General features: G+C 38.9%; 1 protein-coding gene and 1 non-coding gene across 2 annotated transcripts in view; both read right to left on the bottom strand.

The window, feature by feature from the left end:
- LOC134654758 (neurobeachin-like) overlaps positions 1-14,189 on the bottom strand; it is a 336,665-nt gene that overhangs the window by 302,928 nt on the left and 19,548 nt on the right. The gene's annotated exons all lie outside the window — the stretch shown is intronic.
- Trnaa-agc (transfer RNA alanine (anticodon AGC)) lies at positions 10,903-10,975 on the bottom strand. Its single transcript has one exon. It is a non-coding gene; the product is annotated as a tRNA-Ala (tRNA).

Genomic DNA, 14,189 nt, shown 5'->3' with positions numbered 1-14,189 from the left:
GAACGTCACCTTTAGAGGTACTGGCGTTATGAAAAATGAAGACGCCGTTTTAAATCTGGTCTCGGACACTGGAAGTCATTTTTTCTTCAGCTTAAGACGTATTTCAAGTTCAATTTCATTATCAGTCCGAATCCGAAAAGTATTATTTACAGTAGGTACATATGGTCTTATTTTCCCGCACTAGTGCGTAAAATAGCACTTTTCGCTCGAATGTCAAATTTTAAAGGGGCATATGTACTGTAAAACGTTGTACGATACACGTGCGAATAAGTAATTCGCAACTCCATCTTCCTCTTTTCCTCTTGTTCGCACTTGTATCGTAAATAACTATTTTGCAGCAAAGGTATTTTAGTGAAAATATCTTTGACGTGAAAAGTTCCACGTGATTAAAATAATTGTGTAAGACGCGGAAAGTCTAAGTCTAAATGCTTCAAATTTGACAGTTTATGTAAGTAGATGGAGCTGTCCGGCTCCGTACATTTTATTATGCAGTAAAGTTGACGTTTGACAATTCTGTGACCACGAAACATGTGGCGTAGTACAGCGGCATCTGATATGACTGCCAAACTAGGGGGCACGTTTGTTTCAGACTTTAGCTCTCTATTACAATAAACAACTCCTTGCTAACATCAACACACTACAATGTGCATTTGCCAACGGTCCTAATGCACGTCCAATCACGTGTTAACCATCGACCGGGCGTCAAATTGGCCTTCCCCCGGGCGAGGAACACTTAACCAAGCGTTTACCGTCCTCGAGGGACGATCCGGGCTCAGTCTCGAACTGATTGAATTATATAGGGGGACATATCGGGCATTGGAACATGACATGTCAGAAATTTTAACTTTGAAGAGACTACGACATTTACTAAAACCCACAGCTCCTGATCCTAGGTGGAATAAATATTACGAAGTCACAATTTGTCTCGTAAAAAATGTTCATAATTTTCCGTTCAGTTACGAAAATATCATACTTTTTCGTAACCCGGTAGTTGATTTTTATATAGATGGGGAACTCCTATCCTAGATAGATAGATAGATGTAGTGTAGGGACGCCCGGCCGGATGCAGGCGGGCTGTCGATCGCGTGTCGCGTTCATTCAGCCCTGTTCCCTGGAGTTGGAGCTGCAGGTTACTGTCCCGGCGGCATTCCCACACTATTCTCCTCGAATCTTCTTGTTTTCCTGCAGAACAGAAGGACATCTTTGAGTTCGACATCCTTTAGTTCGTGTTCTTTCAGTGTGTCTCTACCGAATGTATTATATCGCGGTGCCGCGTACATAGTACATTCTGCTAGTAAATGTAAGCTAGTCTCCTCCTTACCACAGTGTGGGCAGGAGGCGTCTCTACTAATTTCCATTATCTTAAGGTGTCTGTTGAGAGTATTGTGACCCGTAATGATACCTGTCAGTAGTCTCAGACTGCTCTTACCTAGTTTCAAAAGATACCTGGTTCTCCTGTGGTCTAACCCTTTGATCATCATCTTCGACTGTCTACACCCAGTCTCTTCTTCCCATTCTCTCTGTGCTTCCATCTCTTTTACCTTCTCTATTACTCCCTTCGTGACATCCGCTGACATAGGCAGAGCCGGTTCCGGACCTATATATTCCGTCTCCGCCCCTATCCTCGCCAGCTCGTCCGCTTTCTCATTTCCCATTACTCCCTGGTGTCCTGGCACCCATGCCACCGTGACACTTCTTTGCTTGCCTATCAAGTTGAGCTCCTCTCGACATTCTCTCACGAGAGAGGAGGTGACTGATATTCTCTTTAGTGCCTTTAGTGCTGCCTGGCTGTCTGTGTATATTACGACAGCGCCCTCTTGCTTTACACTCTTCTTGATTATGCTTGCGCAGCGCGCTATTGCACATACCTCTGCTTGGAACACGCTAGCATATCTGCCCAGTGGTACTGATATTTTCTCCCCTAGTTTGGGGATCACTATGCCCGCTCCTGCCAGTTTAGTCGAGCTTCTTCTTGAGCCATCCGTGAAGCAAATGGTCGTCGGGTGACCGACTTCCACCTTCCAGTTGTCTCTGTCTCCTATGTGTATTCTATATTTCTTGTCAAATATCTCCTGCCTCTTTATAAGGTCATTATTGGCCATCAACATCTCAAGTTTTGATAGTGCCTCTCTTTGTATCCGCGCATGTCTCTTGTCCACGCAGCTTCCTCTCCATTCCTTGCATGCTTTCATTCTGTACCACTGTTCTGTGGCTCTTTTCTCAACCTCAATCCAGAGTGGCTTCAAACCTAGCATTACCTCCATTGCGTGTGTCGGGGTCGTTCTCATAGCCCCCGTCATCATGAGGCACGCTAGTCTCTGGACTTTGGTTAGGTCTCTTTGGTTTTCTTTAATATGTGCTCTATGCCACCATGTTACAGCTCCATATAGCACCCTGGGTAGTATTATCGCCTTGTAGATCCAGTGAATCATTCCTGGCTTCAGTCCCCAGTTCTTACCGACTGCCCTTTTGCATTGGAACAGTGTTCTTATAGCTTTTGCCGTCTGCTCCTTGATGTGAGTTTTGTACCTAAGCGTACTGTCTAAAATAACGCCCAGATATTTCAACTCATCTACCATGTCTAGTTCTATACCTTGTACCTTTATAGGTTTCATCTCTTTTACTCTTCTGTTAGTGAATAACACTAGCTTTGTTTTTGATGGATTGAGATCCAACCCTCTCTCTCTACACCACCCCAATACCTGTCTGAGGCCTCTTATCATTATGTCTCTCATCACGGTAAGAACCATTCCTCTCACTAGCAGCACTCCGTCATCAGAGTAAGCCTGCATGTACATACCACCTCTGTTGAGCTCTTTTACCATTGAGTCTAGAAGTAGGCACCACATCAGGGGGGACAGACATCCCCCTTGTGGGAACCCTCTTCTTGGACTAATCGACTTTGTTACTCCTCCCAGCTCCGCCGTAATGGATCTGCCCTTTAACATTCTCCCTATCCATTCCGCTATTGTCGGTCGGATGCCCTCTCTCTTCAGACTTTCCTCTACGGCCTCGAAGGTTGCTTTGTCAAAAGCCCCCTCCACGTCGAAGAAGCAGCCTAATGCATACTGTTTCGTTTCTAGTGCCCTTTCCACCCTTACCGTTAGGTTGTGTAGAGCTGTCTCCGTTGACTTTCCTGCCATGTAAGCATGCTGGTTCCCGTGTAGCGGGTCTCCGCTGCTTTCCACTTTTTCTCTTATATGTTTATCTATCACTTTTTCTAAAGTCTTCAGTACGAAAGACGACAGACTTATGCTCCTGAATGACTTCGCTTCTTGGTATGATTTCTTACCCGGTTTCGGCAGGAAAACCGCCCTCACCTCTCTCCATACCCTTGGAATGTATCTTAGTGCAATACTTGCCCTATATAGTTCCACTAAGTCCTCTTTTATGTATCTATATCCTTTCTGCAGTAGTGCCGGCAGGACTCCGTCAGGGCCCGCGGCCTTGAAGGGCGCAAAGGAGCTGATCGCCCATTCTACCTTCTTCTCCTCAACCACCTCCAATGCCGCCGCCCAGTCAGACTCCTCCCGACCATCCTGTTCCTCCATTTCTGTCACCTCTTTGCAGTCCGGAAAGTGTGATTTCAGCATTCAGCACTCCTATCCTATCCAATCCACCAAATTTTATCGATATCTGACAAAAAAAGCCGGCCAAGTGCGCAGGGCCGGATTAAGCATGTCGGGGCCCCTAGGCAGTGCAATGCTCGGGGCCCCTTTAGGCCCTTGCAGTCAATTCTGCATACATAATGTTCATTTTTCAGTTCAGGGAAGTAAGTTTGTGGTTTTAATTTCAACCTTCAGGTGTCGGTTGAGTCGATCCGAACATGCCAAGCGATGTCTTTTTCGCTCTTATTGCGTGGACATAAAGCTTTTTTCTATCAGTTTTTGCTGATTCCTTTTTGCGTCAAGTGTGGGGAGAGCCCTTTTTTTCTCAATAGTTAGTTAAATATTGTGCGAGGCTGAACAGCGATTGTCCGACCATAATACCATACGCCGATCCACATGATTAAAATTAACGTAATAATAAAGATATTCCATAGGTTTAAATTCCTATTCATTCACCAGTCAAGTTAGCATGTAGGTACAGGGTCAACCAGAAAAGCAGCAAAAAAACGCGAGCGCAGCGAGCGCGAAATTTTTTGTTAAAAAATTGTGAAAGCGTGTTAAAAAGGCCGGGCCGGGCCTAAAAATCCGAAGTTCCACAGTGAGCAGAGCTTTCATGCGAGGTCAAAGCCGTGCTTCAGGATAAGCTCAGCTAGAGTACAGACGCCAACCAATGTCCATTGTATTAAAAAGCGAGGCCGCAGGCCGAGCTTGGCGCAGCGAGGCCAAAGGCTAAGCTGAAGAAGAGGAGATTTGGAAGACAAACCAAAAATGGAGGTAAAAAGTGAGGCTGAAGGTCGAGCTCAGCAATCTCCACATTACTTAACAAGCCCGAAGCATACTTATAACCAGCGAGGTGAGCTTTCATGCGAGGCAAAAGGCCAAGCTTCTTAAATCAATGTTTGTATTTGTTAAAAAACGACGCCGAAGGTCGAACTGTAAGAAAGCAGCGCTCTGACACGAACCAATCGTCAAATGTTAATCGACAATAATATGTGCAAGAGTTACTCGGAGATGAGGTATTAGGCCCTCGGGAGCCTGAAAATCGAGCTCGATATTACAGACTTTAAATCTATAAAATAACATAATTTACATAATCATCTAATGATTGTGTATCTGAGAAACTGATATTGGACATTAAGTAGGTATTAGGTATAAACATTTAGGTACAATAAAAACAATATTTATGAATTTTAGCCATATGAAACAAATATTGTTTTGGGCGCGCGCGGGGCCGCCGGGGCCCCCTAGCCGAGGCGGGGCCCCCTATCCGAGGCGGGGCCCATAGGCAGTTGCCTACTCTGACTTAGGGTTAATCCGGCCCTGCAAGTGCGAGTCGGACTCGCGCACGGAGGGTTCCGCACCATCAACAAAAAATAGAGCAAAACAAGCAAAAAAACGGTCACCCATCCAAGTACTGACCCCGCCCGACGTTGCTTAACTTCGGTCAAAAATCACGTTTGTTGTATGGGAGCCCCACTTAAATCTTTATTTTATTCTGTTTTTAGTATTTGTTGTTATAGCGGCAACAGAAATACATTATCTGTGAAAATTCCAACTGTCTAGCTATCACGGTTCATAAGATACAGCCTGGTGACAGACGGACGGACGGACGGACGGACGGACAGCGGAGTCTTAGTAATAGGGTCCCGTTTTTACCCTTTGGGTACGGAACCCTAAAAATTTACAACAATATAGAAATCCCTAGGCCCTAAATCATTTGAGCTCTCATTATACTTGCAGCTTATGCTGTCTTATGACAGTTTCATTTTTAGGGTTCCGTACCTTTTACTAAGACTCCACTGTCCGTCTGTCTGTCCGTCTGTCTGGCAGTTGTAATTTTCACAGATGATTTATTTCTGTTGTCGTATAAAATAAATATTTTCACCACACCAGCTCGGAAAGGCTTACTTTGCACTTCAAAAACCGATAGCAAAGTTGCATTTTATTCACATGTGAGGCAAAGTAATCAAATGCAAATTTTGAGTTGTTTTCTTGTTTGCTGGTAGAATTGACTTTTAAATGATGATTTTGGATGAAAAATATTTAATAACATTCATTTGGATTTGATTTGCTTTGATATTGTTTGATATTTACATTTAATATTTGCCTCGGGTTGGTGTGGTGAAAAATTTAGTGTTACTCTATAAATTTGTATAGAGGCGTGCGCAAATAGAGCCACAACTTCATTTGCGCCATTGTCACTGTTCTGAGCCTGAAACTTGTTTAATGTTTAACCGTACATACAGATCACTTGTCTATTAGATAAATCAAATGTACCTGCCTACACGAAAACTAGCGGTCACCACGCATTGGCGCTTCGCCTACTTAGTATTAGTATGCAACCGTTTTTGGCATGTATGAATTTCAGGGGTAATACAAAACATTTTCGCAGACTGTAGTTAATATGGGACAATCGTATGCAAGTCGGCCTGGTCCCACAGATCAATTTTAGACTTGTTTTCTGGGTGCTAGACGACGATAAGTTAGTTAGTTCCACAGTTATTACATACCATTTTGTAGAAATGTCAATATCCCATACTTCTTCACTCCTAGATATCATTTTTTGTTAATTGAAATAAATTAATAGCCTAGTTGGCGTTCTGCCAATTTGGATACAACTGAAAGAATGGTGTGGTCGCGCTCTCATACTTAATTAGTATATCGCTTAGGAGTGCTAATAAATGGCGACCGCCAGCTGTATAAGCTGTCACACATGTTTCATCTATTCGTCAAGTCATCAGTGTGTAGAACAATACCTCGTTAACCCGTGTGTTAATATTTTGTTTATCTTCCAGCCAGTTTGTTATTCTTTATTCATGTTGATTGTGTTTGGAGTTTGGATGTTGTTTTATTTCCTTAGATTTATTTCATTGAGCAACTTAATAATCTTAAAATAGCATCTTGTTTACTTCCAGCCGCGGGGGCCATTTCTAAATCTTATACTTACCTTTAAACGAGAAATTCTTATTTATTTATTTATATGTATATATATTTTGGGGATCTCGGAAACGGCTCTAACGATTTCGATGAAATTTGCTATGATGGGGGTTTTCGGGGGCGAAAAAATGATCTTGCTTGGTCTTATCTCTGGGAAAACGCTCATTTTTGAGTTTTTATGTTTTCCGTGCAAAGCTCAGTCTCTCAGATATTAGGTAAGTATCATTAATTTGTCTTGGTTTTAGTCATAACTCATAAGAACATTTTTTCGTATTTTTTTTTAATATCGAAATCGTGTCAATAAATAAATAAACTCAATAATATTTGATATAAATACCATGAACCACCAGGAACTCATAAACACCAAGCGGAAGGAAAGGCAATCTTCCAATTTCGGAAACAACGTTTGAAATTATAGCGATGGCGGCGGAAAGTTTTTCCATCATCGCGGAGTCACGCGTCCCGCATCCGTTTGGGTTGTATTACAATTGCTAGCTGAGCAAACATAATAACCAGACAAGAAATTGTATAAAGTAGAATCCGCTTATAATGACATCGAAGGGAAGTGACAATCACGTCATACTAAGCGGATGTCATATAAAGCATAGTGGATTAATTTCTTATTATTGTAATTTTTCCAAATGAATCTTGAATTTCTTTATAAGAAATGAGTTCTAATAACCTGTACGGATATGATGGTCGTTCTTGTCTACGTGACAGCGTGATAAAACGGTGTCCGTCACTTTCTTTCCCACGGTGTTAAACAGTGACAGTTATTTTATCACGTGGATAAAGATGGATAAAGCTATCCATAATAGGCTGGCTGGAACCAATTATCAACTTGTCACCTAGAGTTAAAACTAAAACAACTTAAACGCCACGCCCGCACTAAACGTCCTCGCAGGGAAAGATGTGGGGACGGCCACGAAAACCAGCGAAGTGTCAGTATAACCGGACATCATTTCATGGAAATAGGATTTTTAGGTCATAGTAAGCGGTTTGTCACTGTAAGCGAAGTCATCTTATCCGACTTGGTCACTAAGAATTTTATATAAAAACCAAACTTCGCACAGTAATTACGTCATAGTAAGCGGTTGGTCAGTATAGGCGGAGTCATAATAAACGGATTCCACTGTAAATTAAATAGTGGCAATATTGTAGTGTCGTCCCGTTTTCTTAGATTGATTTGAAAGAGACGACACTTCACTACAGTGTTGCCACTATTTAATTTCTACATTTTCTTGTCGGACCTGTAAGCTAACGCTAACCTTTTATAAATCATGTGACAGATTGAATGTCATCATCGCTGCAGCAATGCGGCGGCGAAAGTCGCCCATCTTATCTAGGAAAATTTACAGATATAGCGGCCATTTCGAGGCCGCAGCAGTAATATCGCAACAGTAATGCAGCTGCAGTTGTCATCCCAATGTCACCTTAAGGGCTCATGTAGACGGCACGCGAACTCGCATGCGATTTTAGTTACATTGCGGACCATTGAGGTTACATCAATTCAGCCGACCGATCAAATGACGCAACTCGCGTAATGAAACTCGCATGCAAGTTCTCGCACCGTCTATCTAAATTGGCCCTAAAATAAATATATGTCAGTCGGGGTCAGCGCACGCAAGGAATGAGGCCAACCAGTATGGTTATGTGCAAATTGCTAAGGGGAAGATTAAGCATTTATAAGCACGTTTGAAGTAGCAGAACTTCACATCTGATCTCATTTTGTCACATGTACTCAGTACATGTACCGGCAAGCAATGGGAATAACTCCCCAGCAGCAAGCCTTTAGATTGACGAATGGGGTGTTAGCCCGCCCGTCGTGATGAGACATGATTTATACTCTTATTATATTATGACAAACAGAGACTTGAGGATATCTGAGGGCACGGCAGTGCCTCCGCCAAGTCGAGCAAAACAAAGAGGCACGGCCGTACCATCCTTTTCTCGAAGCGATTCAGGCCATTTTCGACGTCCTGTAATTTAGTGCTGGCTGAAGCTAGAACCCTGAATTTTCAGTGACATATAGGGCTTAACATGCTTTAAATATATTCTCAAAAACATTAAATCTGAACAAGTACAAGTACAAGTAGTTTAAGAATTATTGTACGTCAAAGTTCCTTAGTTTCGACACTGACACACTCACTCACTCACTCATTCACTCACCGATCATCATACTCGATCTCATACTTCTATCATACCCACAAGCTTCAAGTTTTAAACATAAGTAGTTTTCAGCTTATCAAGCCATAGAAAACCTAAAAATATTACAATATCAGTCACGTTTTAAACATCTAAGAACTGCATAAGTAAGTTTGTAATCCCATATAAATATAGGTATGCTATTACAAAGTTACTGTTCCTACAAATAGTAGTCATTATACGTATTAAAAATTAAAGATATCTTATTGATACGGTTTTAACACCCCCTGGCACTGATTAAAATAACCGACTTGGTTTCACATTACATCTCAAAACTTTTTTGTAGTAAAAGCGTTGCGAGACTTGCACCTTTTTACATGTAATGTTTTTGATGGGATTGAAAATTTTACAGTAATAAAGGGTGACAAATGTTTAACATTTTCATAGGTAGGAAAAGCTCAATTTTTTGCGAAATATAATATGCATTTACGAATACTGGCAAAGCATAATTCGTGTTCATTTATACATATTACGTTTTGTAATAAATAACCTAGCCTTATGATGGAAAGAGATGATTTATTCCTTTATTCTTGTGTCATGCTCATGGCGTAAGCATATTAAACATTTTGAAAAATGTTGTTTTGCAAGTTAGGACGTATGTCGTATATTTTTCATGATTACCTAAGTGTAGAACAAAATAACTATTCGTATTAATTCACAAAGCATTAATGGGTGAAGAAGTTTAAATTTCTCAGGTTATCTTCTTTCCTGTGCATATAACAAAAAACATGGGCTTTAAAGGCTATTTTATATTTGCACTCAAGAATAGGGTAAACAGTGTCAAGCTGAAACTGAGACCTTCGGTTACGCTCGGTCAATAAACACTTAAGACAAACTTGGACCATATAAATTGTAAATAAGAGCATAAAATAAAGGACATAAGAGCTTAGTTAGATCAAACTCAATTGAACATTTAAGATATTGAAATATTACGAAATTGTAATTTACTTAGTTTATAAATTATAAAGAATGGGAATAAACATTTATTCTAATTTCTATTACCTTCATTTGTAAGTAACAAAAGAAATTGCACCATTAGTGGTAACAGTGTGAGAAACAGAAATTGCCCCATTAGTGGTAACAGTGTGAGAAACATACATTGAAAAAGTTTGTCTTTGTCTCCAAAGTAAGTAAAACTTATTCTGTTTCGTTCAAGTACATGCTTAGAACGAAACGCTCCTCTGAGGGCCATACTTTTAGCGATTATTTTACGACTATCACGCGAAGGAAAAGCCTGACCAGGAATACATGATCATTGTCAAGAGGGTGCTGTTATTCTCACGTATAGGGTGACAGTTCAGTATAGTATGAAAAAAAATAGTTCCAGTGAAATTCCTGATCATATATTCCTGGTCAGGCTTTAACTCTTGTCTGTATGTTTGTCATCTCTTCGCGCTTAAACTGCTGAATCATTATAAATAGATGAAATTTGGTATAGAAATTATCATACTACGCAAACGAAGTGGCGGACAAAAGCTTGTTGCATATAAAATTTAAGCCATAATAACATTAGTACTCTGTAGGTGTTTAGTGATGTGTTTTTCTACTCCAGCACTTAAATGTGTCAATTAAATGACTGACAGTGATATCTAAAGCAATGTCATTTGAATGCTTTGTCTATAGGCTCATAAGATGACTGCTAGCAGTCATCTTATGAGTATAATACAACTGCTTTATTTTTTTTAAAGATACAAGTTCCGATCATCTTGATTGAAAGAGGTATGTTTTCATTTACAATAATAACTCTTTTTTTTTAATAATAATTTTTTTTTTAAATAATAACTCAATTTTTTTTAAATAATAACTCTTTTTTTTAATAATAACTTTTTTTTTAATAATAACTTTTTTTTTAATAATAACTTTTTTTAATAATAACTTTTTTTTTAATAATAACTCTTTTTTTTTTTTTTTTTTTTGCTGCAGCTGTCATAGAAAAAGTAATGTATGCAACAGCTCATAATTGGTTCTTAAAATTCTCGGGTCTTTTTTTACAAAACTCGACTACGTCTCGTTTTGTAACTTCGACCCTTGAATTTTAAGAACCCTTATTATATCACTGTTGCATAAACTACTATTGTTTGGCTGTCCTTTAGGATTTATTGTTACTGTTATACCTACGTACTATAAAAAATATAAATTATGAAAAAAGTCTTGGAGGCGCGGGGTATCGATCCCCGTACCTCTCACATGCTAAGCGAGCGCTCTACCATCTGAGCTACGCCCCCGGTTACGTACAACCGCGAATATCTTGATCATGTTTAGTAAGTACAACAACCGCGAATATCTTGATCATGTTTATACTTCGTTTTTTTTAATATTAGAAATAAGGCAAACTATCTTGATGTGTCTTTTAATTGAAAAACACATTTTAAAAATAAGTTACGATAAATATGTAAAAAGTATGAATGTAATACGATCTTTTATAGTCTTCTGCTTTCATAAGTAATAGTTATTAATTTTTAAAAAGTGTTTTTCAATTAAAAGACATGTCAAAATCGCTTACCTTCTTTCAAGTTCTTTCTAATGCTAAAAAAACGAACTATAGTAAGTACAATGTCATACAACTTATGTCGTATCAAGAGTTTCACTTCATTACAGTAAGTAAGAGGCTAACCCCGAACTTAAGAAGCAAGCAGAGTGGTCATTTCTCCAAATTCTCCATACAAACATTTTTGAAGTAAAAACTTCTTTAGCGACGCTGGGCACTTTTTGACGTGGGGAAAAAATGATAAACTCGAGACAGCGTAAGGCGATCACGTGACCGTAAGGAGCGTAAGGTGGCCACTCATAATTTAGATGGCATTTAAATCAATAAAGAAAAACTCAATGTTATTTGACATTTATGTTGCGGACTCCTTTTCAAGATTATTTACCTATGTTCAAATAATTTGACGTTGTCATGGCAGTATGTAAATAAACATGTCAATGAAAAAGTGTGATCTTATTTGATAATGATAATAATATATAATAAATCCCACCAAAAACATTTTCATGTAAAATGTTGCCAAGACGAAACCATAAGGCTCGCACTGACAAAAAGTTATCAGATCTCTTGTAGAGCCAAGCTTCTAACTCTACAGGCCCTACCTTCACAGACTCTACACCTTAGTCAAAATATGTGGCTTGGCCGTTTCGTCACATGGGCGTAAGGTGAAAAATGTATTCACTATTCATTATTTTTTATTATAAAATAGTTCTTGTAATAATGAAACGGCCAAGCCACATATTTTGACTAAGGTGTAGAGTCTCTGAAGGTAGGGCCTGTAGAGTTAGAAGCTTGGCTCTACAAGAGATCTGATAACTTTTTGTCAGTGCGAGCCTTATGGTTTCGTCTTGGCAACATTTTACATGAAAATGTTTTTGGTGGGATTTCATATCTTTTTGTAAGTTGCTTATGACAATTTTCTGTTTTAAAAGGTTGCGGGTGATTTACTATTAAAAATCCTGAAATACGTATTTTTTATAAATAATTATACAATCTGCTTTTTACTGATTCCCCATACAAACTTAAACTCCCTCTTCCCCTAGCGCCTTTTTCCACCCCTTTTCATCCTTACGGGGTGATTTTGGGGTTGAAACTATTTTATATCCTTCCCCATAACAATAACTATCTACATACCATTCAACTAAATCGGTTCCGCGGTTATTGATTTTCCATACAAAATTCCACCGCCCTTTTCACCCCCTTAGGGCTAATAATTTCAAGTTTTTGAATTATTTTGTTGTTTGTGGACTAATACTATCTCACATACCAAATTTCAGCTTCCTAGGACTTCAGGAAGTACCCTAGAGGTTTTGATGATCAACAGTGAGTGAGTGAGTCAGTGACGAAATCGGGGTTTTTTAGACATTAATAAAATCTAAAGTATAAGCGCTATGCAATTGAAAATTTTTATGCTGAATAAGTCCACTATTGACATCATATCCCGAAAGTTTTGTTTATCTGGTATAATCCAAACCCAAGTTAAGAGGGTTCAAAAAAACGACGAAGCGCTTCAAGAAAAGGTAGGTAGTGCCCTTGCGCTTCGCTTTGCTCGTCTTGGCGGGGGCACTACCGTGCCCCCAGATAAATAGAATACCTCCGCTAAACGTATGTATCGTGTTACCGGGCGTCGGTAACATAGTGAGGTAAGTTTTCACTTCTATCGTCACTCCCGGAGTGCAACCGTTGTTTTCAAGTTTTTCAACACAGAATAATATTATCGATATCACGCAATTCTTTTTCACCACACCCGTCCGGAAATACACTCTGTGTTCTTTGAAATCAGTTAGCATATAAAGTTGCATTTTAGAGAATACCAAGTAATTTAATACAATCATTTTGGAATTTTCTCCCTACAAACATCGTCTCCATTTTCATTTCTGGATATATTAGGTATAAACATAAAAAAATACACAATTTAATTTACCTATATAAACCACAGCTATGCCTCTTAGTTTTTTTAATAAGATTTAGGAGCTTCCAAATTGTTTATCTATTTTTTTCCTCTAGTCTATCCTATCAGTGCGTCGCGCTTTTATATCTATATATATAAATGCAAGTGTCCTGACTGACTGACTGACTGACTGACTGACTGACTGATTCATCAACGCAGAGCCGAAACTACAAAAGCTAGAAAGTTGAAATTTGCACACTAGGTTGCATTTATAAAGTGTACAAGAGATAAGAAGCGATTTTGAAAAATTCAACCCCTAAGGGGGTTAAAAAGGGGATGAAAGGTTGTATGGGGTACAAGTTTTATTTTAAGCTAGGAATTTAAAACTTTGTAAAAATGTATTATATTAAAAAACAAGAAAACTAATTTCAGCGTTTTTGAAAATTCATCCCCCAAGGTGGTGAAAAAGGGGTTGAAAGTTTGTATGGAGATCAAATATTTTTGTGAGTGTGGGACTTGAAACTTTGTATATAGGGATATTATTATAAGACAGGAAAAGTAATTTCAGCGTTTTTGAAAATTCATCCCCTAACAGGGTTAAAAAGGGGTTGAAAGATTGAATCCATTACAAATGCTTTGAAACTTCTTAGAAAGGCATAATAGCCGATTACAAAATAAAGTAATTGCGACGTTTTTGGAAATTCAGCCCCTAAGGGGGTTAAAAAGGGGATGAAAGTTCGTCTTGGGGTGCAAATTTCATTTTAAGCTAGGAACTTGAAACTTTGCAAATAGATATTAAATTTAAATACAAGAAAACTAATTTCAGCGTTTTTGAAAATTCATCCCCTAAGGTGGTGAAAAAAGGGTTGAAAGTTTGTATGGATATCAAACATTTTTTCGAGCGCGGGACTTGAATCTTTGTATTTGGGGATATTATTAAAAGACAAGAAAAGTAATTTCAGCCTTTTGTAAAATTCATCCCCTAACAGGGTTAAAAAGAGATTGAAAGTTTGTATGTGGTTCAAATTTTATTTTAAGCTAGGTACTTGAAAGTTCGTAAAAA

The sequence above is a fragment of the Cydia amplana genome, chromosome 15 (assembly GCF_948474715.1).
Source record: "Cydia amplana chromosome 15, ilCydAmpl1.1, whole genome shotgun sequence".
Lineage (NCBI taxonomy): Eukaryota > Metazoa > Arthropoda > Insecta > Lepidoptera > Tortricidae > Cydia > Cydia amplana.
Note: the sequence above shows the minus strand (reverse complement) of the source record. Positions and strands in the feature narration are given on the sequence as shown.